This window comes from Ciconia boyciana, chromosome 3 (genome assembly GCF_034638445.1).
Source record: "Ciconia boyciana chromosome 3, ASM3463844v1, whole genome shotgun sequence".
Lineage (NCBI taxonomy): Eukaryota > Metazoa > Chordata > Aves > Ciconiiformes > Ciconiidae > Ciconia > Ciconia boyciana.
Window position 1 is genome coordinate 90,681,702 of NC_132936.1, and position 27,879 is coordinate 90,709,580.

The window sequence follows — 27,879 nt, forward strand, 5'->3', positions numbered from 1 at the left end:
CACACATAGGAGAAAGTGCTTCCAGCTCAAAATAGGGGTGTTTTTAGATGTAAAGTAAATGACATGTATGGCACAAGGCAATAATTAGCCTTTCCTGGAATCTCACTGCCTCTGTTGGCTACTCTGATATTTTTCCACAGACCTTAATTGTCCTTAAATTTCAGACCTTTATCTTTTTACTGTGTACATAACCTGAAAATTGTATAGCCCTTTGTCAGGTCACGTCCACTGGTTTTCTTGAAACTGGAACAATATGTTCATGAGGCACCAAAAGTTGCTTCTTACAGGTTTCTTACCAGACATTGCTGGGTGTGCTGGATGTCTGCAAGAGAGGAATAGATGGAAGGGAATGTGCCAGCCCCTCCTCCTGTTTCCTCTGCTGCGGACTGGTGCCGCTGCCGTGGAGAGAAAGGGGGGACCAACGTCTACCTGGAAGCCTGCCCTGTGCCAGGGATCCTCTCTGGGTCCCTCAGGGAAATGCAGGCTCCAGACACAGAGACAGCAATGTGCTGGGTCTGTGCTTGTGCCTGGAGTAGCACTGTCAAATGCAGGCATGGGGAGAGGAGGAAGTGAGGCAAACTGACTATAGCTTAATGGTTAGGGTGTTTTCCTAGGAGGAAGGTGACCCAAGGTTCTCATTTCTGTGTTTATTTTTAACCCAGTAATGGCCTCATGTCAAATGCATGCACATCTTGGGGAATGGGGTCTGAAACCCCACCTCCATCCCCCGTAATTGCTATCCCTCTCACTCCATGATTTCTGCACTCCTTGGATGCACAATGGCCTGTCAACAACAAGAAGGGCTGAGAACAACCATCCTCTTCCCTTTTTCCCCTTTATCCTTCCCCTGATACCTGCGAAGGTGCAGGTTAGAGTCCTTTCTAGAGGCAGGGTAGGAGAAGAGATGGGGGTATGGTCAGCCGCCTCAGAGATGTGTCTCTCATCTCCTTGCCAGGAGTTATGACAGGTATGTTTATTGTAATGCAGAAGTGCACCTATGTGTGTATGAGGAGAAGCTAGAGGGAAAAGATGTGCTGCTGCTGTCATCCTCCCTTTTTTTTTTTTTTTAAGGAAAGCCAGCACTCCTCCATTTAATGCTTGTACATGGAAGAGCTTTGAGTAGAATGGATACCAGCTGCATTATTTTAGAGGACTGTCCCTCACATCTTTGATTTGTAAGCCATAATTTATTTTAAGTGTTTTCCTGTATTTCGTTCACATGAATAAGTGGAAAGCTCAATCAAGACCTTTGCAGAGCAACACAAAGCAATGTTACTGCTAATTAAACTTGCTTTAGAATTCAAGCTGGAGAAGCTTAACAACAAAGGCTAACCACAAAGCTGAGGAAAGAAAAGTTAACCTACTGCACTACACATCACATATGAAATAGAAGTTGTGGCTGTGCCTGCAAGCTTAGGTCTACACTTATTAAAACGTGATGTTATACCACATTTCTACTTTTTGCACTTTTAACACAGGTAAGGAAATGGCACTCGAGGAAGCTTTCGGAAAGTCTCACTAAACAGCAAATCATAAAATCACAGAATGGCTTGGGTTGGAAGAGACTTTTAAAGACCATCTAGTCCACCCTCCCTGCCATGGGCAGGGACATCTTGCACTAGATCAGATTGCTCAAAGCCCCATCCAACATGACCTTGAATACTTCTAATGACAGGACATCCACAACTTGTCTGGGCAACCTGTTCTAGCATCTCACCACCCTCATTGTAAAAAATTTCTTCCTTATGTCTAGTCTAAACCTACCCTCTTTCAGTTTAAAAATGCTTCCAGTATATAGGCACTACTTTGTTTTATTGCAAAGGCTGAGTAAGTACTGTGTTCATGGTATGGCTTAAAGCATGGTAGGAAGCCAGCTCCTTCTGGCTGGACTGAGAAGTTTGTTCTGAGATGACTTACACACTCTCTGGAGATTTAATCCAGGCTCAGAAATCTATAAACAGTGGGACATGTTGGTGGTGAGGAAGCTTTGGTGTACTGTGACCTCTGAACTGCTGAGCAAATTGTGTGAGGGAAGCTTAGAGGTGTGTGATGGACCTAGAAGGAATAAGATAGGTTTCCAGTCAGGTTATGACAAGGGCTGGGTGAGGGTTTGAGAGGAGTAATGAGGTGGAAAGATATCTAAAAACAAGGAGATGAGAAGTGACGATTTCATCTGTCTTCCTCAGAAAAATCCCTATACCGGTGCATGCAGACAGAAGAATCCAGCTTAAAGCTGGATACTGTGGACAGTCTTGTGTGCACTCACTTTCCTAGGAGAGACTTCAGAGTAATGAAGCTGGAAATATTTTTACAGAAATCTGTTTCATTTTTCATCACCTTCCTGTGTAAGGTTGAGTGCTGTGTACGCAAATAAGTGCGTTATGCTTGTGCAGTGCCTTCTAAAGCAAAGGACCCTACATTTATTTGCAAACTGCATATAGAGTGACTTTTAACTACCACTTAATAAAACACAAACCATATCTGAAATCTCTTTTCAGTGAAGCTTTTCTGTATCTAAAAGAAATGCAGCCAGGATTGCTATATATAGTCAATGATCTGTGTATTTAATGATGATAATACCCCATAAATTTATAGTTGGCTACACATTGATTGCATTATGTGTGATATCTAGAATTTATTGGCCAGTAGCAGGGGCTGTGAAACAGAGTTATCATGGTCTCAAGTTGAATCTAACTATTAATGTATTTTTAGTGCCTCAGATTACATCCCTGCAGGGACTATGAGCATGACAGTGACTGTGATGGTTACATTCTATCAACAAGTTAGGTACATGCCCTCAAGAGAAGAAAAAGCTTTGCACTCTCTGTTGTGAGTGGAGAAATGATTTTACATGGACCTGTAAAGATAGCAACAGTTGCCATAGGGCTTACAGTAATTTATGCAGAAGTTTCCCGGTTGCTTATGTTGGACTGTCAGGTGGAAGACAATGTGTAAAAATAATTCTAGCTCCGCTTCTAAGAACAAAACTCTTGAAACTTTTTAGTCAATAACAAATGCACAAATACAGAAAATGACAAGGTGACTGTTGCAGGAGCAGCAACAGTGTGGTAAAGGTACTCACTGAAATAGATAACTTTATTTTATCAGCTGTAGTCAGTGAAATAGATCACTTGATTGTATCAGCAAATTGAATAGTATTTTGTTCCAAGATTCACCATTAAGTAAAATAATATATCCTACTAGTTCAGAAGCTTCATACATTGTCAAAAATATATTGGCTAGTGTACTAGTGGGGAAAAAAGTTACAGCTTTGGTTTTCCCATGATCAGTGACATTTATACATTGCATGAGAACTGCCTGGTGGCAATTTTTAAGTTCTTCAAAGATGTTAAAGATAGGGATGATGGAGAGTCACTTTCAGTGTCTGAAGGCTAGTTATATTTCTTCCACAATCTGCTTTGTAGTAGAGACTTAAAATTAGAATAGTCTGATTTTGTATGATGTGAAATTTATTACCTAATGCATTCATTGAAGGGTCAGTTACAATAAAAAATTGATGAAAAATCCATAAAAGTTAATTCTTATCTATCTAAAAAGGTATCATGGCAAAGTAGAAAAGGTGGAAATAGGTTTCTCAGTGGTATATATCAGCTTCAATGACTTGACCTCATGATTTTGCCTTAACTGAAGAAGATTACCTTTACTTGATTCAGCCACTTTCTTTGAAAAATGTTGACATTTTCAGGAAATTGCAAGCATTTTCAATGATCAACAAGGTGGATATGGTGCTCTTTGGTAAGAATTATTGTTTACTAAAAGACTCAGTACAGCATCTGCACTTGCTTCAGAAGTACTAGTAGTCTAATGGTCTATCTTCAAATCTTAGTTCTTACAGTCCTTTTAAAACTCACAGAATTTATTAAGTCCTTTCCTACTTTGTAATGAGCAGTGGGAAAAATTTCTTCCTTGTCTAAACACAGTACTATTCACCAGGCCTTCCAAGTATTGATTTTTTTGAAGATAAGCTTCAAATTAAAGTTTTTCAATTGTACACATTAAGAGTTTTGAAACAGATTTCAGAAGAAAGACTACCTCCTTCATCCTATTATGTTCCTGCAGTCTGAACTTTCAGAGGATTCTCACTTTCCTTTCAGTGAATAAATGTTGACAGTGTCAAAAGTGAGCTCTGAATAAGCTTCAGGCTTTTTTTTTTCAGGACCTAGATGACATTTGCAGAGCCTATGACATAGTGAAGACAGAATGACTCCTGGTGCTCTCTCTAAGGTGAAATAGCTTTACAACTCAAAATAATACTTTGTAGGCTCAGTTGAGGTGACAGTCCTTGAGATGCCGGTAAACTGCTTGCTCGGAAGAGTTGACTTGCCTCCAAAGTTTATTCTGACCCTAAGTGCCTGGAAGAGGTCACTAAGGGCTTTTCCATCTTTGCAGTGCACAGTGAAAAGCAGCTTTCCTCTACACGCATATTTCTGTGTGCATCCCAGACTCACAATGTGCAGGAACTGGTCCACAGCTTCTCACAGCACGACATTGCACCACAAAGGTAAAAAATTCATAATGATAAGTTTTAGCTTTGCACGTTTTCTACCGGTTAGTGTATAGATGGCAATTGTTCATTATGCCTTTCTTACTGAAGATTCACATTAGATTTACTGCAGCCAAAGTGTCAGATGCAGCTAACTCTTGTGAAAGGGGTTTTCTGTTTAAAAAAACATTCTTTTTCACTCCATAAAGTACCAGAATTTCCCCCCTGCCACCTTTTTCAAAATCCCCATGTTTCTCTTCTATGGTTTTGTTTTGGATAGTGTTTTGGAAAAGGATTGCAAAACAGATTAAAAAATCCTGGGCAAGAAAACCTCAGACCCCTTTGGACACCCTCCACCAAACAGAACAAATCCTGATATTTCCTGAACAGCTCTTCTTTGTACCTCTCTGATGTACATGCTTTGCATTCCCAGGCAGATGTGTTGCATGCTTATTTAAATAAAGTTTTCTTCTCTTTGAAACTAGGGACGAAATGCTATCTAAGACATTACAGTACACCTCCTGTCTTCCCTGCTTCTGTCTTATCCTGCTATAGCAGCTAAAGAAGCTCTTTTGTGAGGCTTTTGGAGGGTCTCATAAATGCTTCTCTTTCTGTTTCTATCCCTTATTACCTTTAATTGGAATAAAATCCTGGCCCTGGTGGCTACATCTGTGCTGCTAAGTAACATTAGGCCAGGGACTATTTTTTGGCTGTCAGGCCAAATGACACAAACTATGTCCAGACTCCAAGGCACTTGACCTTGTGCCTCCTCTGGGCCCCATGTGGCTGTAGGGCAAAATTGTTATTTTGTTTGTGTTTCCTTTCAGTTTAAAGTGTTTGAAATAGTGTGGGGATTACGTAGCAGCCTCTCAGAACAGTGTTTTTGTAGCAGGAACCTGAAATTATGCTGCATGCCTTTGGGTGTTGCATGAGTTTGAAGATACAAAGCCAAAAAGAGCAGCGTTGGGATAGTGCTGAGCTGCGATTTCACCCTGGTTAACACAAGGAGTATTCTAGTGGAGATTGCAGCTGGCCAAGAGTCTTGGAGATATTTTCAAAAAACCTCTACCAGTTTTGCAGAAGCAAGAAAGGCTTGTCATCATGCATTGAGCACAGACTGGCAAGTACACTGAAATGCAATGATTTCAATTCCTAATCAATGCAAAGCTCAAAGGGATGCCAAACAGCAATGAGGAAGAAATTGTAGGAATTGGAAGATATGTCCTGGATGTCTTTGTAGTTTTTTCTGCAGCCTTTCTGCAGCCAATTAGAATACTTTGCCCTTACAAATTTCCAAGAGCTTAGAGACAGGTTTGCCTATTCAACAAGCATCATTAATAGGTACAGTTGACCCTTATTCATTTATTCCTTCTGCCTTAGGCAAGGTATAACCTTTCTTAATAAGCTGATGTCTTTAATTTTCACCTGTGGACTATCTCCAGCCTGAGCTCTGAGGCCATAATTCTGATGATCCTTCGTGGGTATTGATCACATTTGATTTTAGTAGGAGACGTAAACCTTAATCAGAGATAGGGAGGAATCTAAAACATTTGGATTGCCTCTCTACAACAAGTTGGAATTCCATTTTTTTGTCTTCATGAAGTTGAAAACTTAATGTCACTGTATTTTTCCAGCCTCTTTAAAGTAAATTCTAACCTCCCTCAGACCTATGCAGCTCAGTTAATTTCAGTGGAGTTGCAGGGATTTTTAGAGTTAATTTTGCTTGCTTTCCTCTCTTTGGCTGTTTAGTACTACAGAAAAATCCAATCCATAGCCCTCAGCTATAGGCTGGTCTGAAACAAAAAGATGGAGAGCAGAATAAAAGAGAATGTCAGCCTGGAATGACGCTAATTACATTCTTTTCACTGGATTTGCAGTCCTTTTAAACAACAACAAAGTTTCTGTATTCGAGATACTGACCCTGATCCCTGTCTCTTACAGTCTCTTACTAATGAAAATCAAGAGGAATTCTATTGATTCCAGTGTAGTTAAATCAATGTAAGGGAAATTTAAATTGGGCCCATTGTAGGCAAGATATAAGGCTACAACCTGTCAGGCATTTATGTACTCCAACAGCATTCTATGTGGTACAGAATAAATAAATGCAAAAAGATCCCTATCCTAACCTATGTTGAGGCAATTGCTCAGAAATTAGCATTCAAGAAATTCCTCATAGCATGAAATCATTCAGAAACTACACTGGGGTGAGGAAAAGACTATATGTATTGTTAACTCAGAGTACATTATATCACATGTGGAAATTCAAGAATATTTGTTATATTAATCCAGATAAATGTGGTTTAAAATGAGCAATGAAAAGCATAAGAAGAAATATAGTTGAGATGGAACAGAGACTATGACTTTTATCTTCTCCCCTTGCAACCACTCACTTTTCCATGTCAGTGAATTTTCATCATCCCTTGCTAGCAGGTGGAAATTAGATTAACATCTGGAAGGAAGACAATCTTGAAGGTGTTTCCTTCTATCTGATACTGCTAATGAGACTCCTGGACTCTGCCACAGTGCTAGGGACTGCATGTATGTGGTAGAAGATGCTCTCTGTTATTTTCACTTCAGGTTTTCTATCGTCCTCTGAGCTCCAGCCTGTAGTATGCTCTATGTAGGAATAGGTATTATATATGCCACAAAATGGCCTCCTAAGACATCTGGCATGAGTTTGTAAATAAAGGATCAGTTTGTGCAAGAACTGCCTTTTTTCATGAGTATTTTAGGGACCAGAAATAAAAAATGTGGCATTGAATACAGAATGGTGAGAAATTTCCTCCACTTTGACAAAAGAAAGATAGCTTTTTTGACATTGGAATGTGTTTGAAATTATTTTGTTTTTAACAATTCTTTCATATCAAGTAAAAATCTGACCCCTTTCCCCAATCTGAAGCCTGATGGAGGGGTTTAGTGCCAACAAGTGCTCAATTTATCAGATGATATATCAAGAAATACTATATTTGCCTGCTAAAATGATCTCTTAAAAAACCCAAACAAACAAACAACAACCCCCCCCCAGCATTTTATTTCCTCAATTTGCAGTAAATGTTTCAATTTTTTTTTATTAAACATGAATTTTCATTTGGAAAGCTAACTCTGGTTTTAAAACATTCAGAAACATTTTAAATGGCTGAAATTGGAAAGAAACAATCATCTTGAAATGAAAGATTTAATTTTTATGACATAAATAATATGTATTTACTTGCCAGCTCACCTGCAGTTCCAAAAATCTCTGGTTTTGCCTCAGTTCATTTTTTTCTTAATTCCCCAATAAACAGAAAAATCCATAATTTCCTCAAGCATTATTTTTAACATACTTTCCTATGTCTCTCTGTAGCCCTTCTTCTGTGTTCAGAGGCTAGGAATTAAAGCTGTTTTCTGCAGGCTGTTTTCAAATCACTGTGTAATGTAGTCTATCACTGAGCTCTGCAGCATTCAGTCACTGACACATGCAGAAGAGCTTTTTGTGAGACACTTCTTTTTCTACTTTCCTATGTCTCTGCTATGTTCACCTTTTCCATTAACCCACCCTGATGGTCCCATTAAACTCAATACCAAAGCTACCTTTGATTTCAAAAGGATCAGGGTCTGGCTAATGACTAACACGGTCTGATCAGCCTGATGCTGTGGAGCAATGGGGTGCTAAACGTACAGGCTGGAAATAAACTGCTTTTCAGGAGGATGACATTGTACACTGTCACTTCCATATCATCAATCAAAACTCATTAAGAAGGGAGTGAATTTGTCAGCTTTTCTTCTTTTGTTACCACTGCACTATTTGCTGCCAGTAGTGGCCTGTCTACCAGCTGAATACATGCTGAAAAATGAGATCCAATGAAATTGTGAAGTCAAATGTAGATTTTCAGCCACACCAGTTATATTAATATCAATGGGGGCTGCACCGTTGAATACCCATTATACCAGGCTATAATGTAAGCCTCAGGGACTATTTCTGTGTTCCTTTTGCTACAGCAATTATAATTAAAAAAGGAATCCCACCAGCTACTTTTGGATCAGGCTGTAGGATTTTGTGCGAGAACTGAAGCAACAGAGACCTGCCACATCAACAGGAGGCTGACAATGAAGGGACAAAGGTTTTACACCTAAGTCAGCCATGGCTTCTTGTGAGGTCTTAAGCAACACTCACAAATCTTTATGGACCCCAGATTTTATATCTAAACACATGCTTGTATTTGCAATATGTTTTGAGATATCTGAGGCTACACAGTGTAAGGCATCTGGATAGCACAGGATGTCCCACTGTTGTTAATTATCAAAATATAATGTGAAAATTGGTGGTAGACAGTATTCAGAAACAGAGTCACGAAGAAAGTAATGGGACAACAAGAAGAAACGGAGAAAAGAGTTTGGGATAAAAAAAATTCAGTGTGTTTAGGGGACAGTGTAAGTCTTGCAGGTTTTCATTTAACTCAATTCAGCTATCTTCAAAGAGAAAATGTCATTCAGCCTTGAAAGCACCTTTTCTGATTCAAGGTCTTCATATTCAGTAATTTTTTAGTAAAACTTGTCTTAGATTGTGTAGCATGTGCAATTTCTCTTTGTTCCAAGTGAGCTTATGTTTCAAGGCATCCTCAGCTCTTGAGGAAATGAATGAAGCTACCTCTACTTATAAGTGCTAAGGATCCAAAAAGCCTGGTCTAGTTCCTTTTATTTTTATAAATATTCTTCCAACTACTTACAACAATGCTTAATGACACCATCATAGCCGCAAAATAAATCTGTTATTTCTTCCTAACTTCAAAAATTTTCCTTAATATGACAAATACTTTCCTCTGAGAAAAAATTTTTTTTTTGCTTTTTAGTATGGTTTTACAAGTGGATATCATTTGTGAAAATACTATTAAAATATTAGAAGGTAACTCTTTGAAGCTTTGTCAAAATCTTGAATTCTTAACTCAAGACTTTGTCTATTTCAGTACAATAAGAGCATTGCTGTTTTTTGTATTAACCTTAAAGGTTTAAGATGATCTAATCCATGCCATCTAGAGAAATTAAATTAATAGTTTTGCTTTTGGAAGAGAGAATCATGAATCCATACTTTTGCCCTGGATGGAAGATTAATGTAGTTAAATGGACAAAAGCCAGAAAACAAAATAAACCACCAGGCCTGTAGGCTATAAAGAAGCTTGGTAGAGTCACTGAAATCAGAAAGAAAACTCTGTTTATACTTCACAAAATGTGTTAAGAAATTGCTTAAAATGACATTAATGTGGTAGTGGTATCATTACCTGTCATATAACCCCTCCAAGAGACTTCTGATTCTGTAGATTTTTTTCACTGAAATTTAAACCCTGGGAAACATGTAATGATTAATATAGTTTCCTTGCTGCTGGAAACATTATCACTGTATTATCCTCCAAATAGCAGGAGATTATTGCATAGTGGGATAGCTTCTAGCCAGTTGCTTAACTTGACTTAGCAGAAGAGTGTACTCACCTAGGGCCAGTCTCCCAGCTGGTATCTAGTGAGGCACAAGTGTGAGGAGATGGTCTTGCCGGCTTAGTGTAAGTTACTCTGAATCTGGTGTTCAAGTTTGGAGACAGTGTAGAGGTAGGTGGTCTGGTGCCTCTCCAGGATCAAATCCTGAGAAATGGGCTCAGAGAGGTTAGGAAGGGAAAAAACCCCAAAAATACATCAGATGCAAATGCTTTTAAGGAGCAAACCCCAAAATCTTGTACTTGGGAACAGTCTGAAAGTAGGTATCTAAGGAAATACTCTTCTGTCTCTACATGCAACTGAACTGCAATAGTCTGTTTCGGAAGTGGTAAAGGCATTTCATTCTTTCCATTACATGAAATAACCCCCCTGATATATCTGCACCTTCTGCAAAGGATTCTAGTATTAGTTGGAGTCATCCATAATGAGAAACTCTCATTCAAGTCTTTGTTTCGGGCAGACTGTGGGACAAAAGGATTAGGCAGCGAGAACAGGCTTTCAGATGAAATCTTAGTGGGATCATCTCGTTTTAGGCATGATGAGAAACTGTTTAATGCTAATCTCAAGACCAAAGATGTAGCAACAGAGAAATTACTAACCTACTCAATGTTGTTAAGTCTATCTAGGTCCTATAAGATGGTAATGCCTAGTGCCCATTAGCTCTGAGTTTTATTTTGGGGAAATTCTCTCAAACATCGCTGAATTCTGATGACAACAGTCTTGGTATTGTACTTCAAATCTCACTGAGAAAAAAAAAAAAACCCCACAAGGAATCTGGAGGACTTTAAATAGCTCTCAGTAGTCCCTTCAAGGAAATAAAAGCCTGGGTTGTCATGAGTAAGGACAATAGTTTTTGTTGTCTCCATTGTTAGTATTGGTATTATTTTTTTCACTAAGAATATTATAAATACGCAGTTATATTGGTTTATACATTAGAATAACAAGAATTTAGCCAACAATAACACTTCCCTGGTTTTAAAACTAAAAACTGTATGGATATTAGATGACCTTTGCAGCACCTTTAAGCAATCGACTCTTTGAACTTTGAAATTTGTCTTCTGAAAGAGGTTTTCCTGCATTTCTGTCTAATATATTTAACATCTCTTTAGAGTACCTTCTGTTCCTCTCCTACCCTCTGAAGTTGTATCCAGCAGATTCATCTTTCCATCTCAAACCAGCTAAGATACATTGATTTCTCTTCTCCTAAAATAAATAATATGGTAATTCAGGGTGATACATATTTTGGCCCTGTCAATATGAGTAGCAGGTTCTTAGCTCTATTCATGATTAGAGCATTTTTTTATAGTGGGATAATATATTCCTGCAGGAGTGGGAAAATGTTTTGAAAACATCTCAAATATTTAGCTTTGACAGAAAGTCATATAATGAAAAATCAGGGCAATACTACTTCAACATAAACTATTACATAGCAAGCATTTGCTGTTCAATAAATTAAACATTGACTTTGTTTAACTAGCTGTCAAACAGCTTAAACATTTTCAAGTATACGTAGCATGGGCTTTTATTAATAAATTGAAATTTAGTAGATCACAGAGGTTCTGACCTTGTGGTTTTCCAAACAATGTGGATACATCAAATTCCTGAATGAAATATACATTCACAGGAGTAGCACATGAGCCCGTAACAATGGTACACATGAGGAAATGTTCACTCATCTGTATTTCATGCCCAGAGGTAATAGTGGCCTTTCAGATTCATACCATCTCTTAAACTACTACACAATCTGCTCATTGGGGAATTAGATATAGTAACAGAGATTTCAGTCAAACCATCTTGCTTTGCAGAACTTTCAGGGCAGCTTATTAAAAATAACCAACAATATCAAGTAAGACCACCTTTATCTCAGTTCACTGAAGAAACTCTGTTGTTTTCTTACTTCCTTGTCAAAAGATTTCTTTATATAATTGATTTAGATGCCATTCCTTTTTTATCTGTCCTCTTAATTTTTAAAGTGCTTCATCTAATAGGCATGATTGTAGGGGACTTGATGCTTCCAGCTGAATTACCTTCTTCAGGGAAGAAATGATGGATGAATTCCACGTCCACTCTGTCCGTAGTAGTAGATCTTCCTGCAAAGTCATCATCTCACGTTCTGTTTTCTACCACAAAATTTACTCCCTTCAAATGTGAATATCCCGTGCTAGTTTTATGAACTCAAACTCTTCTCTTTCCCTGCCCTCCCTCTCCTTGAAAACATATTTATCCATATTTGGTTTAAGGGCAACAGTGGTTATAGTTTTGAGGGTCTTCTGTGGCAATAAATAATTTTCTAATTAGATGTCTGGAAGAACCCCCCCCAAAATAGAGTAAAACACTTCTATTTTGAAGTTTCTCTTCTATCTGGGGAAAAATCCTTAAACTTATTACTATATGTTAGAATTCAACAACTAAATTTCACCCAACCATCTAACTTATTATAATGCATTTCATGCAAATTTTTTGTCACAAAATAGGATAGGTGAACCCTTAGGGAGAATGGGTATGCAATCCTCAAAAGATATATTGTGATTGAAAGGGTTAAATCCCTGACAATCCCTGACTAAGACATAGACTTGCAGTTTTTTAGTTTCACTCGCATCCTTGTTCTCTTTTTTTCTCTTCCCCTGCAAAGATAGTTTTGGTTACCTGCTGAGCAGAGTTGATGGTGGGACATTTCCTGTGACTTCTTACCTGATAGGACTAAGCAGGCCTTGAGCAAGCTCGTTAGGCTTCCTAATTAAATCACTGATAACAGGAACTCAGGACGATTGTGCCAAAGATAAGCACCAAAGAACTAGCTTAAATCGACCCCCTTGTAACATTCCAAGGCCGAAGGACTGATGAGCTAGCTCAATGACTATATATGGACAAAGGAAGCCCAAAGTTCAACTAGTGGACAACGTGAGGAAGACTATGGAAGACCACCGGGAGGGTGAAAAGACCCTAACCCTAATTTTACTGCGCATGCTTGGACTATGTGAATGAATTCCGGGAACTCATCACCATAAAACTGCCCTTTTCAGGAAATCTGATGAATATGTATGATTTTTCTGTATATGAACTCATGTGTTGTGCTAACCTGGCGGAGCACTTGTGGCGGAGCGATCCCCAGTGCTGCCCAGCGCTGCAATAAAGAATACCTGCTTAATAGTCATCCCGACCTGATTTCAGCTTTTCACGGCAACATGATACAGAAACAACGGGGAAAGAAAACACACTTTGTTACGATCACTGCCTTTTCTAGTCATTACCCACCTCTCTCAAGTTATGTAACTGTCAAAGAAAGTGGAAAAGAGTTACAGAAACCTTCTCTTTACAGACTACTGAGGGATGTGAGATAGGTCTCTGCAGTACTAGAAACCTAGTAAAGGACTGTGCAAAAATGAACTGCAAAACCGAGGGACCTTTTCTAAGATACCTGTTTTGCATTTTTGCAAATGATGGCTTTGTAAGTAGTCACTCTGCAATTAAAATACATGTTGACAGAAGAAATTGCCCTTCTTGGTTAGCCCCATATTACCCAACTGTCCTCATCAAGGGCTAATGAAATCAACTTTCTATCTATGTGTTGATAGAAAGACTTTGGTATTTGCATAATTAAAAAAAAAGTTTGATTCCTTTTTCTTGGTTTCAGCTGTAGATAAAGATGTCGAAGGCATAACATTTACAATGCCCTTTTGTAGTTATACATTATTTGTAAAGGTCAATGGAAATTATCACATCATCACTGTCCTCTTTGCCATTAGCTACATTATCATTTTTGTCATCATCCAGTTGTTTCTAGACAAGCTATCTGAGTTAAAATCCCATCATAACAGGCAGTGTGCAGGCTTACCATAACATGAAACCTTTGCTTCCACAACTTATATGATATTGCATTACGGCTTAAAGGATGCTGTAAAAACAAGACAAAACCATTTGAAAATAATTTCTCCCACAAAAATCAACTTCCTTTGTCATTCAGGCCCCTGCCAAGATCCTCAGAGCAGCACAGACACATACTTTAAAGAAATATCAACTTAATCTCTAGAGAACTTCTCAGGCCATTGAAGTTAAGCACGCCCAAACACCTCTGTAACAAGATGTTGAGGATGGGTAAAACAAAGAAAAGGGAGGGATTCATGCAATGAGCTAGTTCTTGTGGAGAACAATTATTTGCACATTCCATATTTATAATATGTAGATTAACCATCCGTCATTTATTCGGCACCAGAGTTTGCAAGTAATCTATTTATTTTCCATGGAAGAGTGACACTACAGTTCTACTAACCTTAATTGCAACACACACAAACATTGACAGTCAGGGATTTATCAATGAGGTGTATAAAATATCTTCAGGGTATCCTGAGGGAATTGCTTACTTTGGCATAGAAATCAGACAAAATCTTTCCAGTCTAATTTCCTCTTTTTCTGCGATCCATCCTTGCAATTATGTGAAGTCTGTGAATTTCGTAGAATTTTCTGATTTTTTCCTGATGCAAATATATTTTTTTCTTTTTAGTTAGAACAGAATGGAATAACTTTAATTCACTGAGGTACTTATATAAACTCATATCCCTGCTAGGTTTCTTTGATGGGAAGACACTAATGGGAAGACTCCAGGAAAACCAGCAGTAGCAGAAAAAGGAGCATTTAAACTCTGATGGAAATGATGAGGAGGGAAGGTTATCTATTGGCTGGAAAAACATTTTGCTCATCACTTGTAGCTAAAACATTATTTCCAGGAGTGGCTAAAAGACAGAGAGAGACAGTGACAACCACTGGGCAGTCACAGCATCTGCTGAGGAGACTGGTGACAAGGGGGAGTGGGGTTTAGTTCCTGAATGTGCTGGACTGAAAGCAGACAAGTCCTCGGGCACTTGGCTGGCAGCTCAGCTCTGCAAGTGCCCTTTACTAGCCTAAATACTCTTCTGTAAAGGACAACCTTTTCATTGTGTATTTTGCCTGAAGGTGTGCCAATTTCTCTGCAGTGTCATGTTTGCCTATTCTTATTATATTAATAAAGCATAATTCCATGACAGCAAACATTATACAGAATGAGGGGAATTTGCTGGCCTTTCAAATTACAGTGTCTATATAACTATGATAAAAACCTCTTCAGCCAAAGGAATAGTGCTGCAAAATTGGACCAAGAGAGAAAATTAGGATAGGAGAGTAGAACAGAAAAAAGAGATTTTTGGATAAATATGTTTAATAAAGTAACTTTAATTGTGTTGTTCAATAAAAATGACAGATGGTCAAATCTAGCCAAGAGGGATAGTAGAAAGATAAGAGTACGAGCTGCATTGATAGCTTGAAGTTCTTTGAGCTCAGAGCCTGTGTTCATTCAGCAGTGCAGAAACTGTCCTCTGCGTTAAAGTAAGAAGATGAACTCATCATACCTGAATTACCCCTGGAAGTAGATGTGTGAACCACAGTGCCCAACAATGTCTAACTGCCAGCAAAGGCATATTTACATCACTGCTGAAAGCTCTTAGGACCCTTGTTGATAGCAAGTATCCCAAACCAGAGGTAAACTGGTACAATCAGAGACCAATATCAGTGAGCCTGGTGGAGGCTTGCCAGCAGCCAGAAGCTGCCTGTAGCATAGTTTAAAGTTACTCCCTTACTAATGTTTGGCTTATCTTTTCTATTAGAAAGTGCCGAGTTCATGTGTATGCAGCATAGGAGCTGCTACTGAGAGCAACAGACCTCAGATCAGAACAAGCAAAATGAACACACAGCCCTCTTTCTGGATCCATTCGTCACAGTTTGCTTTTTTTGTCACTGTACTTGCTTTCAGTTCCTAAGTGCCAAGTGCCTATGATTTTCCTACTCTAGCAGGAGTAAATAGTGTCTTCAGTTTACTAAATGTCTGTGAGGACTTTGGTAGGATGTTTTCCTTTTCACTATAGTCTTCAGTTTGCAGAAGTGCAGTAATGCTAAGGGTTTGAGGAGATGCACATCAATGGACACAGGATAAAGCCATGTCCACTGTGTACCTGTATGTACATGTCATGTACTCTGTATGAGCTAGTACCTCTCAGGAAAGAGGGATGCTGCTGTTTCTTATATTCTTATGTAAATATTGGGGCAATTTCAATCTGAACGTTAGTTTTCTAGCTAGCCTATAGATCTCTAATGCATCAGGTAAACACTCTATGTGTTTTAGTTACTTTAAATATGGATCTATATTGGAGGAACAGAAATCATAGTAACTGACTAATTGAAGTGTAAGTAACACAGCTTGAATTTTGAATCCACTATTGCATATATATAGAATATTGACATTGAACTCTTCATATTCAGTCCACAGATTCTGAGGGAAAAAACCCAAAGGCAAACCTCCTCAACTAAATGTGAGTATAAAATTAAAGGAAATTATAAACCTTCCTCACATCAAACAAGAGGTGGGATTTGCCAAATAAGTTATCTGTTGTGACTTACTCAGCTTTAGTTTATATATAGTTTAGTTTATCAGATATGATAAGGATACAAGAGCGATACTAATATAGACAGCGACTGCAATGTGAAATGCTGAAGCCCACCACACCCGCCACCACTGTAAATGTCACGTAAATATCTACTGAGTTTATTCTGCTGTTTCATGTGAACAAGCAAGTGGAAAAAAGATGTTTGTGTGGGGAAAACTTTTTGTAAGAAAGCTGATGGGGAAGCTGATGATCCTCTTTCCGAAAAAAAAGATGTTTGTGTGCTTTATGTGTGCTTATGAGCTTTATGCCAAGATTAATCATATTGCTGTGACACACACATCAGAGTTTGGGAATGTTAGGTTATGTGATTAAAGGATAATCATGAAGAACATAAAGACTCCATGAGGATCAGAGAGCTATGATAGATGGAGGAACGATAGCCTAATCAAGGAAAACGGGACACCTCCAAATACAACATTGGCTTTAGTTCGGCATGCACAGTATTTCCTCTTGGGGCAAGAAAGAAGTGAACTAGGGACTTTCAAACTAGGTTTCAAAAAGCAGCATATTCATCCTCTAGGAGAAAGCATTACAGATTGAACATTAAAAAGGAAAACCCTTGCAAACAGTCACCCTACTTTCTGGGTTAATCAGACATTACCTATCGGTTGTGTGGAATCCTGGGAAGTGCAGGTGCAAGTTTGTCAGATTTCCAGTTTTTGGCTTTATATACATGCTTTGCGCAGAGGTGTTTCTTCCTTTGCCTTCTTGGTTGGTACCAGAGTAAGCTGGTATAAACAAATTTTCTCTGGAGAGTGAGGCTTTCTCTAGACTTGTTTGGTATTCCTGTGGTTTTGCATCAGGGAAGCAGGAACACACATGCACATAATATTAATAGTATTGATCCAAAAGACTTTCTGAATATTCTGTGTGTCCACAGTGCTTGCCATATCTCCCTGCATAATAAGCTTTGAAGTTCACATGTTTCCGAGAACTCACATCTGTCACGTTACACACTGAGCCTTTTTTCCTCATCTCCTGCATGACCAAAGTAAAGACTTTCAATCACTTGCTGCACATTCGGGGCTGGCAATCAAACTTCAGCATCACAAGTGTGATATCTGTATGCACCAGATGGCAAAATGTTTGAACATTCAATTTTATTTCCTGACCATTTGGGAGCATTAAGAAAGAATTGTACAACAATTTCTTTCCTCATTTCTCATGGGGAAAGAAATTGTTGTACACTAAAAGCAACATATAAAATAAGGGCAAATACATAAATGATTTCTTAATTAAATCAAAACAAACATTTTCCTACTACATGCCACGGGGAAAGCACTTTCCAATTTAGATGAGCTTTTAAAACATATGGTGACATGTTTAATTCAAAGCAATACTGCATGTTTTATTTTTCAGAATGCTCACTTTTATAAAAGGAGTGCACAGAAAAAGAGGTGGCTTCCTCATATTTGGAGAGAAAATGAAGTCACACAGGCTTGCTGGCATAACATGTAAACCAGCACATTTTATATCAGTAGGACTGGTTGCTTTTACACATCTGTGTAAAGGAGGTGCTATCTGAGGAAGGAAAGTGGGGAACAAGTCGGGATAGGTCAAGCAAAGATAGAAGGTGAACCAGAACGTCAGACTTTCAGACTCAAACGACAGGGAGATAATGTTGTTACTACAACACCTAGCACCAAAGAAAGTCTCATGCCTAGAAGTGGTCTTTTTCTGCATTCTGTTATCTGATAGTTTTTATTTTGGAGAGAGAGTATATATGCTTTTCAGTGCTTGATAAAATGATGAAAAGCAGTAACTATCACTGAGCATAGATTCTGCTTTGAATCCAGATTCATGTTGCATTTACCTGCACAAAGAATACTTAAACACTGAATTGAGGCAGCTGTGAGCATTTTTAGCATAAATAATTTGAAAGATAATGGATAAGGATGAGGGGCACTATGGCTTTGGGTCTTCACAAGACCAAGGAAGGTTTGCAACCTTGAAGATTTATCTGAAACCCACAGATTTGGTGTGAAGTCCTGGCCTTCACAGAATTCAGTGGAGTTTTTTCTGTTTACTTTGGTAGGGCTTAGATTTTTATTTTCCTGGGGACTTAATGCATAAACTCCAACATGTGAAACAAGCAGATATTTCCTGCTTTGAAAAAGTAAAATAAAGCGGAAGTGATTACAGAGCTGAACATGACTGACACACATTGCAAAAATGATTCATGTGACGTTTATTGATGTGCTGAGGAGAGAAGGATTTTGTATTTTTGATCTTATCTTGGTTATTGCTGTGTAAAGAGAAAAGGTGAATAAAAAACTACATGTGCCCACATCCCAACACTATTATTTTGTGCTCTGTTCCTTTGAAATGACTATGACACAGTTCCTATGATCCTTCAAATAATTGAAATGGTGTCTTTCCATAATGTCTTTGAATGGCACAGGTTTTTATGAGCCTCTGACAAACATATATGAATTGAAGACAATTAGACAAATCTGTGGCTTTTGGAACACTGCAGACATTACTTCCTTAGTGGGGAGTAGTTCTGAATACAGGAGAAAATACCTAAAGAGATCTCAAAGTATGTTTATGTTAAAGATGCAGTTGGACTGTTTTCAAAATGAATTTACTTAGCAGAGGCCTATAGGATGATGTCAGGAGACCTGATGGGGCTGTTTCCACTTGTTCTGCTTTGCCGTCTCTTTCTTTTCACTGCAGTCCACAGAAGGGTAGTTTGATTTTGGTGACCAGGCTGCTTTTCAGTCAGCCAGAGCCAGCAGACTGCCTTTGAGTAAAAATTCAGATTGCTCCTCTCTGTGCTCAGCAGGGCTGAGCACCTCTGGGATGTGGTGAAGGCATTTGTATTTGTTTTACTATACTGCAGGGCACTGAAATAACTCGTCTGAGCCAACTCTCTGTCTTTTCTAAGAATATCAGTGCCCAGAAAGGCTGACAAGCCAAGTAAGGGATAGAAGGAAGCATCCTCAAATCCATGTATCTCACAGCGGTACTCAAACTCACATGTGTCTTATGACCCTTGTCCCTGTGGAGATCACAGTCAAGAAGAAAATGAACAGTTTTGGGGTAGAACTAGCTTGCCACACAACAACAGGGGCTGTTTTATTACCAGTTTTAAAGCAAGTCCATAAATTAGTGTGGCATGATGAATGCCCAGGTCCTGAACCTTTATCCATGTGACTTTCAGCAATACTTTTCTCCCTGTGGTCCTACAGGACAGCAGGATTACTAGTACCCACTATTGTCCCACCAATTCCTGGTCTGAAAATCTACTGAAAGAGCGAGGCAGCTGTTGGAGGAAGATGACAGGCTACTGATCTTAGCACCTGCAAGAGACACAGTTAATGGTTTAGCAAAGGATTTACTGAGTCTGGCATTGCAGCAGCTCCTTATAACTAAAAGTGCAGCAATGGTAGCACTAGTGGTGTCCCTCCCTAATAGACAAAGGTGTCCTGTAGCAGACTAAGCAAGGCAGGGGCAGCTGTCACCATTGCTTTCCCCATTCTGCCCCCTCTGGATGGCCACTTGGGAGCTAAAGGCTAGAGGTATGCTCCTCCTGAGGTGCCTAATTCTCAGTGATGTCGACGTAGAGGCCTGTCAATAAAAGTAGAATTCCAAATGGCAGTGAAAATCTACTTCATCTGCAACCCTTGCATCAGGTCAGTTCATGACTTTCTCTCTGTGCAAAAATCAGCATCACAGTCTGACATTCATCTTCATGTAAGTTTCTGCCTACATCAGCTGCCATCAGCTCTCTTCAAGCACTGTGGAAAGAAATAGGTACTTTTAGGATAAGATTCATCTGACTTATTTTAGATACCCTTTTCAGGATGAAATTGAATCCAAAAGTGCTTGTTTCACACCAGTGATTATAAGAGGAGTTGGGGTGACTAATGCAGAAACCAGTATCTCTGTCTCACCAGATGTGTTCCACCCAATATTGGTGTTAGGCTGAGCAGCAGCAGGGATCAATGAGACTCTAATGGGAGGGTGGGTGGATTAGTTTTCCTCATGACTTGTTATGATTGATAAAAAATGGCCAAGAGAAATATTTGTATTCCCATCTCTCTCCCCTCCAGACCCGCAAACCCCAGTTATTCTCATGCAGAAACCTGTTGTTTTGGCTGCCTATTACCCTCGGACTCGGTGGAGGGTATACTTGATGCTAATAACAAAAGCAGAAGAGAAAATTAATATGTCACAAACAAGGAATGATGCTAGATAAATTAAGGATAGAACTTCTCATTTATGCTAGCATCTTTTGAGACACTACCCATATCTTCTTCCCCTAGAACAGGCGCCCAGAGGAGTTTTGTTTTCATGGAGTCATTGCTGGTATCAGACTGGTGTGCTGGGCTTTCCTCTGCATTTCTCTGTGTGACTGTTCTGAGAGAACTGCAATGATCCCTTCTGCCTTTGCAGTCTGTGAATAGTCATTTGACCATGGAGGGAAGGAGGGTATTCAGAGGTGTCAGTCCTGTCATTCCTCAAATGACTATATGCAACATCAAGTTTGGCCCCAGAGTTGGGCAGATCAAGAGCTAAGTAATTTTGATTATAGCATCATAGAATCACAGAATGGTTGAGGTTGGAAGGGACCTCTGGAGGTCATCTAGTCCAACTCCCCTGCTCAAGCAGGGTCACCGACAGCCAGTTGCCCAAGACCGTGTCCAGATGGCTTTTGAACATCTCCAAGGATAGAGACTCCACCATCTCTCTGGGCAATCTGTGCCAGTGCTCAGTCACCTTCACAGTGAAAAAATGTTTCTTGATGTTTGGGCGGAGCCTTCTGTGTTTCATTTTGTGCCCACTGCCTCTGGTCCTGTAACTGGGCACCACTGGAAATAGCCTGTCTCCATCTTCTTTACACTCTTCCTTCAGATATTTGTATACATTGATGAGATCCCCCCCAAACATTCTCTTCTCCAGGCTGAACAGTCCCAGCTCTCTCAGCCTTTCCTCATAGGAGAGATGCCCCAGTCCCTTAATCATTTTAACGGCCTTTCACTGGACTCTCCAGTATGTCCATGTCTCCCTTGTACTGGGGAACCCAGAACGCCTTGATGTCCTCAAGATATACAATCATTTATTCTGACACAGTCTGGGCTTCTGGGTAAACTACTCAAATTATCTTAATTTGATAGCAAGTTTTGGTCATTTGCACTTAAGCCAGGGGTGCTATTATTTAATATTTCTATTACTATTATTGTTATTATTATTTTCTTATTACTTAACATTATTATGATGAGGGCTCCAGTGGGAGCACAGTGGGAGCCTCAGTGCAAACCAGCTATATAACTAGCAGATATCCCAAAGTGTTGTCATCAGCATTGCTCAAAGGATCTTCAGTGAGGAAACTATATGCGACTGGTGCATTCATTTTTTCCTAAGTGTTGCCATAAGAATATTAGAGATCTGTAAGTGCTAATAGCAATATGCCTAAGATTGAAATGGTGAATAAGCAGACTAAGACTACCCAACTTATCATGTCCAGTAGAACTGTATTTGGGTGCTTTGCTGTTAAACGAGTCCTCAGAACATTAGCCTAGATTATTGCAAGTGTCATTTGGTTAAACTTAATGTGAAACATGTCGAGAGATTTTAAGGCTGGAAGGTGAGTGTGGGTTAAAAGCCTGACCATTTGGCTTTTTACGATCACTTTATACCTGACCAATAAAAAAGAATCTGCTGCTACCGCTGGCTGTGGCATTCTGATAATGCCCTTTTTGTCTGTGAAATGACTAGGGAGGGAGGAAAATAAAACAAACTTGCAGTGTCTGCTGCATCTGTGACCTCTGTCACTTTACTCATGGACCTCTGCTGACATTTCTAACAACTTTTGTGCTTGAGAGAAATGATCCTTCTTTGGTCACTCAGATTTTTTTATGCAAACAAAAACATTTGGCTTCCTTATTTTTTCAGATAGACTGGGCTTTTTCTTTTTTATATATATAAGAAAGTATATACATTTTCTGATATACCTGTGGAGCTGAAACTGCTTTATGTCATCTTTTACTTGTTAGCTCTCCTGATAACACCTTTAATGGAAAGAATGGTGCAATGGCAGCATTTTATATGTTGTAACTATTGTACAAGAGTATTATTATGTACAAGAGTATTTCATAACTCTTGTAGAAGTTTTAAGATCTGTTAATCCAATAGTTTCTGTATGGCATTACTACAGTACTATTAACATGCCATGTGGGCACTTCACCAAAAAGTATACTTTCTTGAGGTTTTTAACAGCTCGTTCTTTATAAACAACTTTGGACACTGCTTGCTAATTAGCTCACAACATTCAGAGGGTCATCAGCAATGAGATTATTTGTGGCTGGTGCACTTCTGTTATTTATTTATGTAAGGCTGTCACATGCATGGAAATTAATTTGTATTCTTCTGTGACTCAGGTACTGCTTTTTGCCATTTGTAATAAATATACAAGAAAATGGTTTGCAGTCTTCTTGTATAAGCTGTTAGATATCCTGAACTCCAGCACCTGTCTATTCTAAAGGCAAGTGACATAAAGAGATCTTTTCTGTGCTTTCTTTTTCTGTACTTTTAATGATAATCATATTACCTGCTTAGAAGCAGGCATAAAGCACCCTGAGTGGTTGGATCTGCTTCTATCAGGTATTACTGAATGATCCATTGAAAGCATTTGGGACTACTGTTTTAAAAATGTCTTTCAAAATTTCAGAAGACAAACCCTGTCTCTTAGATTTTCCTAAAAATTGTTTATAAGAAAGCCATGTCTCTGCTTGCCCTTTATCAGCTGACTCAGGGAATGACAAACTTGATGTTTCAATAGACAGATATCTTGACCTATGAGATCATAATTAGATTTTGTGGTTATTGCGCTCTCCTGCACAAGCTTGGCACAGTCAGCTTAGGCAAGGGAGGTGAAAAAGAGGCAGAAGAGAAAATGTAAATTTTTTTTTAAACTTACAAACATTTGTGCCTGAGTAACTTTAATTATGTCAGCAGCAATGCAGTTGCTTAGACTGTTACAGTATGCCTTGTAATCATTTACTTTTAAATAAATATCTGTAACATCTAACCATAGGTAAAGGTTAACATTGGACTCAGGATGCAGTAAAATGAGAAATAGTAACTACAGTCAAAATAAATGCATAATAGTAATTTCCCTTCAGGGTCATTCATATTTGACTTGCCATTTATGTCTCAATGCTTTTGAACTTATTTAAAAGGAATTTGAACTGTGGACAAGGATTCGCTTTATCTGATAGACCTCATATAGGATAAGTCAGTTGCAACTGGGGACATTTTCATGGAAAGCTGTGTCCTTTTCAGTGATACAACAAAGATTTTCAGACTTCTTAGCAAATCATTAAGTTAATGCAGTTTTGCTGCATTAGGAGGGATATCTTTATTGCTTTGGACATATCCACATTTTCTTTTTTGAGCAAAGCGGGTTTTTTTGGGGTTTGTTTTTTTTTTTTTATAGTATTATTAATTCTAGCCTGGGAGAAAGTCACACTTCTGTTTGCAGAACAACATAATCCAGTTTTCATCCTTCTTTAACATTTGCTACATAGAATTGAAAAAATGTAGGCATTATTACCTGTTGGCAAAGTGGAGCTTGCTTTAAAACAGATAACTACTGCTATACAGGCCATATACAGGCCCTTTCTTAGGGTGGGGAGCATGAAACTGGCCCCAGCACTCCAGATGTGTCTCACCAGGGATGAGTAGAGAGGAAAGATCACCTCCCTCAGCCTGCTGGCAATGCTCATCCTAATGCAGTCCAGGATGCTGCTGGCCTCCTTTGCTGCAAGGGCACACATTGCGGCACATGGTCAGCTTGTCCACCAAGACCCTCAGGCCATTTTCTGCAAAGCTGCTTTCAGGGAGGATTAACCTTATAATGCCAAATTTGCTTTGGAAACTGTGATTTAAACTCTAAGGCTGAGATCTGTATTAGGGCTTAAATGTATCAATGCTGAGTGTCGGAGAACAAAACCTTTAGTTACTGAGCTGCAGAAGCTGGGATCCATGGCAGGGAGATATGCCCCCTCTATGTGGGCATACAGGAGATTAAATGCCTTGGAATACCACCAGCATGTTTAGTGAGAGCTTGGCCCAATTAGATCTTTGAAGTAGGAAGGTGCCTACTCCATCTGACAGTGAAATGGAGGACCAGCATGTGTCCTTAATCCCATTCTCCATCTACTCAAATTCCTTCCCCAGAGCCTGCTAAAGGAGGCGGGTGCCTACAACAATTTTCTCAAATGTTTGAGTGATGGTCACTTTCTCCTTTTTTCTCCTAGCAACATGTTTGGGGCCCTTATTCAGTGTTTTGAAGTGTCAGCTTTAGGTCTTCCATTTGTTTGAGGGGGATCACTTCTCAGGAGAGTGCCCTGAAGTCAAGTTATAAGATGAAGTTCTTGCACTTCACGTAACAGTATTAAAAATTCACTGGGTATGAGAGAGCAGATGATTCTTCAGCTTTGTGAGTCATTTGGAAGGCAGAGGCCTGAACCTCACTTATGCAACCTTTCCCTCCCTTCTCATTCCCTTGCCTTTAATTGTTTTATACAAAATGTGAAAACTTCAGAAGAAAAGATAGAGAAAACCCTTTCATCTTTCGAAAGAGTTTCAGCTTTACCCAACTAATGGATGTAGGTCACAGATACTCTGCAAATTTCATCCATAAATCTGTTTGAAGAGACTATTTTTTAGCGCACATTTGTACAGTACATAGAAATTTGAGTCCAGATTACTTTAATTAGGAGTCCAAACTCTGCAGATTGCTGCAGCAACGCAAGTAGTGACTACTGCTTATGAAATATCTCAATTATTTTTACTTGAGTTGTGATGATGCATTTCTCCCCACTGAATGGCAAAGTGGACCAATTGTGTCATGGTCAGGAAAAGAGAAAAAGCTTAGGGAAATAGTCTCCTTTTTAAAAAAGTAATCATGTTTAAGAGAAAAGAGCAAGATGTCAGAAAGATTGTCTGTAAAAGATCAGAAATATAAGTAATAATAATAAATGAGTTAGGTGTACCACAGTCCAGAGATAGAGACTTAGTTAACAATTGTCCTTAAAAGCAAAAGGTTAAAAACCAAACAATCGCATAGCATATTAACATCAGCAGTGGTTTGACATTAGGCTGGTATAAAATGTTAATTCTTGATGAGTTTGCTGCTGAAGTATTTTTCTCTATAACTGCATCCCTTTATCATAGCTGTTAGGGGTAAAATTCCATGTTAAATCACATCTTGCCTGCTCTGAACTATCCATCACCTCCTAAATGCTTTTAATTATCCTGGAATGAAGATGTATTTTCTGGGATCCAGCATCAAGGTGACTTCCTGAGGTCAGGGCAAAGCCTGTGCTGTGCAGAATGGAAGGGATGTGTACCATTTCACAGGTCTTTACTGACTGTCAGTGCCTGGGGTGGTGTTACAACACTTGGAAGACAGCATTTCTTGAAGAACTGGGGTAGCATAGGTATCGTGTTTACTGTGACTAAGGTTTACTGTGACTGGGCATTTACATGCCTACAATAGTTGTTTCATCTTATTTCATTTTCCCTTATGTTTTGTTTTTGTCTGGGTCTTCTATTGTGTTTCAGGTAGATTCTTTCTCTTTTGCCAGTCACAACCAGCAATTAAAACTCACCAGCCTCCATTTTTCTTCAGTGAATTCATTTGTCCTTCAGTTTTATAGGTGCAAATCCACTGTCATCAAAATATAGCTGCAGTGACATCTGGGTAACCCTATCAGGAATGTAAATATGGTAATTATAGTCAATTGAGGGACGAGTCATTTGAAATCTGCATAGGAAGAATACTGTGGCCCTATTTAAAAAAAAAAAATTAAGTGGTGTGGCTTTACACAGGTCATTCACTGAAAACATGGTAACTGCCTTCTTAAAGACTCTGGACACATGCCTTTTGAGGTTCAGTCACAGATTTGTCTGGTCCCCAACTGTGGACATATTGTGAGCTAGCTCGAGATGGCTTCTTGTTTGTTTGTGCTATCTATTTATGAGGTCTCTATCACTATGCCCACGTAGATTTCTGTAAGAACAAGTCGCAGTTTAAACCTTTGTGGTTTGCCTGTGCCCTGTAGAAATTCTTCTCACGTATGTTGTGCCCATATATGCAAGGGCTCCTAAATCTTTAACTCCAAACCAACTCCTTAATGCTAGACAGAATTTCAGCAAGTATGAACTGGAGTAGTCCCACTGGTTTTTGTGAACGTGTGTCGATTTACAGTGGTTGAGGACCATGGTCACAATGGATGTGAGGAAAAAGAAGTTGAAAATAAGTGCTTATACAAAGCAGATCTCTGGAAGAAGCCCTCCAGTGCAGAGTTGCTTTCCACCATTGCTCTAAATGTCCTTGAATGTGGCCTGATCAGCCTGGAGAGAACAACCAACCTTACTCCAGAGCTCCCTTCTCTGTTGGTGACAGCCTAGGCAAGGAGGAGTGCTTGCAGGAAGGTCAGGGCTGTTGTTTCTTGTTTTTATTGTTGTCCTGTTGTGTCTGTTGCAGCCCTGTATAAATTAAGGAGGTCCTTATTCTACTGTAACATGACATGAGAAGAACACTCTTACAAGGAGCTGTTGCACCAGGATGAGAGTTGGGCAAGCAAATCCCTTGCAGTCTGGTCACTGACTCTGTTGAGCTTCACCACTTCTAAGTTCATTAATACACCCAGTGGTCCCATCTAGGGGTGGTTCCTCAGAAAAGGAAAGAGAAATCTCATTCTGTGAGGTATTTATATAATTTATTTGTATACAATAATATAGAACATATGTCTATAATGAATGTATTTATATAGTGTATTTATATAATGTAGGTCATCAGTAAGACTTGAGAGGAAGTGTGACTAAAATTATTCACTTTGAAAACATTATATCTTTGAAAATATTATCAGGTCAAATGTGATCCCCAATCACCAAAGCTGCAAGCTGAATATTATATTGTTGATCATATCTATTCTTATTGTTATGAAGGCTGTACCACACTAACAATACACTGTTTAAAATGAGGATTAGAGCTCGAGGTCAGTTCAGTAAAAGGACATCTATTTGTTAAGTCCTTAAGTGAAAACATTTTGGAAATTAGCTTTCATATGCAGAGATTAATTGGGAGACTGAAATGCTTGGGTGTGCGTGAGTCCCAAGGCATTAGAGTCTGCTGTCGTGGAAATACAAGTACATTCTTATGCTGTTTACTGTTTATTCTTACGCTGTTTACTGTCTATTTTACTGTTGTTAGCTGCATGGATGGTTGCACAGCCTCAGCCACAGCTGTCCTTTGTTGCACAGACAGCTAACAAAAGCCTGGGATGCTTTCCACTGAGACAAAGACACTAAATGAACTGAAGCTATGCTGAAGATCTGGTCCTTAGTTAGCAAGGGTGGTACACAGCTGGTAATTCTTGCCTTTGCAGTCTTAAGGTTTGTTTTTTCCACAATTGATTATTGAAT

The 27,879-nt window shown here is 39.0% G+C and overlaps 1 long non-coding RNA gene across 1 annotated transcript; it reads left to right on the forward strand.

Annotated features, from left to right (window-relative positions):
* The first annotated feature begins 4,468 nt into the window (after positions 1-4,468).
* Positions 4,469-26,961, forward strand: LOC140649976 (uncharacterized). The gene is made up of 3 exons (XR_012041811.1): positions 4,469-4,522; positions 16,256-16,305; positions 26,939-26,961. It is a non-coding gene; the product is annotated as an uncharacterized lncRNA (long non-coding RNA).
* The last annotated feature ends 918 nt before the right edge of the window (positions 26,962-27,879 follow it).